This window comes from Panicum virgatum, chromosome 9N (genome assembly GCF_016808335.1).
Source record: "Panicum virgatum strain AP13 chromosome 9N, P.virgatum_v5, whole genome shotgun sequence".
In the NCBI taxonomy this organism is placed as follows: Eukaryota; Viridiplantae; Streptophyta; class Magnoliopsida; order Poales; family Poaceae; genus Panicum; species Panicum virgatum.
Window position 1 is genome coordinate 73,537,618 of NC_053153.1, and position 1,741 is coordinate 73,539,358.

The window sequence follows — 1,741 nt, forward strand, 5'->3', positions numbered from 1 at the left end:
CGCAGCTATGATGAGATGAATCCCAATCATCTATGCTAGAAATAGATGCCCCCGAGCAAGGATCTCTGAGCCGAGGAAAGCATCTGGGTCGATAGCAAGAACTCTGCACACGGTGATAAAGAGCGAGAATCCCGATTCTCGGGGAAGCCGAATGGAGTCCGTGCCATAAGTAAGCTGTATTCACGTGAAGATAATTTTGGAGTATTGACTCAAATTAGAAGAGAGAAGAAAGGAAAGGCTGCACGTGTGGCTGGCAACCGTGGGATGTTAGTTGTTCTTTTTCTCCGTGTGAAATATTTTGATTTAAACAAAATTCAAATAATCACATAATATCCGTGCAACAACACTTGGACATAATAGACTATATATCATCAAAACATCAAATTTCTGGAACTAGAACCCTTACTTTTCATGCTCCAAGTCTTATACAAGAGAAAGTTAAACACTTTTGGAATTTTTAATTAATACTAGCTAATATGCCGGTGCGTTGCTACGGAAAAGACAATTCATGTGAAACCATATATATTCATATTGACTTGTCATAGTACCATAGAGCATCTTGTGCATCCATAATCAAATCTGATAGTCAGATTTGGAAGTCTTGTGGGACAAATAAAACATGCATTGGCTACATAAAGAACCATTCACCATGTCCTCATAGGTCTTTATTCTGGCCCTCTGCAAGAAAAAAATGCAAAATATGAATTGTCGCAGGAAGCTTCATGTATTTAGTTGAACTAATTAAGATAATCTCATAAAACACTAAAATGCTACGTGAAGGATACTGCTCGCGCTTGTATACAGTATGTATCTCAACCCAAACAAAATGAAAAAAAAAAACACAAAAAATTCACCAGGCTTATCTTGTTCCTCTGTTTCACGCATTCTGTCGAGCATATGGCTTGCCACAGCATTCCATCAATTTTACTTCTTTTTTTAGCAAAGATGTCTGTATTAAACGCCAGTGTTCTAAAAAACATTTTTAAATGTCGTTTAATCTTGATTAAACGCTGAACGGTGGCCAAGCGTTACGTTTAATCACAGTGTCGTTTATTCATAACACACGTTTAATCATGTTCAATCTACGTTTAATCACAAAAAACTCTACACCATAGACAAGCGTTCGCCTAGCGTCTAGCCTTTTTTAGAACCTTGTTAAACGGTAACGAAAACATCCATGAACACAAACGAATATAGACACCTCCGTAGAGGATACAGACGCCGCAATCCATCTACCCATGATGGTGCAAGCACATAACCCAAGTCGAAGAAGCTTCCCTCGCACCAAGACTTCAAATGAAACTGATAGCTGATGGTCGTTGTAGCTCGCAGTCGTTGAAGGTTCCACCAATTTTACTTGCAGCCTTGCTCCCTCCGGATGATGGGCAATAGACTAAACAGGGCACCACAACGAACGGGTGAAGCCAACAGAACAAGATCAGTTTGCTAACCGGTGTCATTGCTGCCTCTGCAGATGGAACAGCGGCGGCGGGCGGCCGCTCCTCTCTGTGGCCGCGCTCGACGTTGATGGACTACCACCAGCTCCTCTGCCTCAGCTCCACCAGCTCGCCCTTGGCCTCCGCCAGGTCTTCCTCTAGCTTCTTCAGGCAGTCTAGCTCCAGCACCGTGAACGACGAGGCTGGCGGAGGCACGCTGAGCTTGACGCTGGACTCGCTGCTCGCATTGGATTGAAGCTGCCGCCACGGCTGCCGCTATCACAGTGAACGACGAGGCTGTCGGA

The 1,741-nt window shown here is 43.7% G+C and overlaps 1 long non-coding RNA gene across 2 annotated transcripts; it reads right to left on the reverse strand.

The window, feature by feature from the left end:
• Window positions 1-368: 368 nt before the first annotated feature.
• On the reverse strand, window positions 369-1,502 carry LOC120692194. Of its 2 annotated transcripts, none has more exons than XR_005682511.1 (2): window positions 1,452-1,502; window positions 369-678 (listed from the first exon to the last, which is right to left on the reverse strand). It is a non-coding gene; the product is annotated as an uncharacterized LOC120692194 (long non-coding RNA). The 2 variants fall into 2 exon arrangements; XR_005682510.1 differs by lacking the exon at window positions 1,452-1,502 and adding an exon at window positions 855-930.
• Window positions 1,503-1,741: the final 239 nt, after the last annotated feature.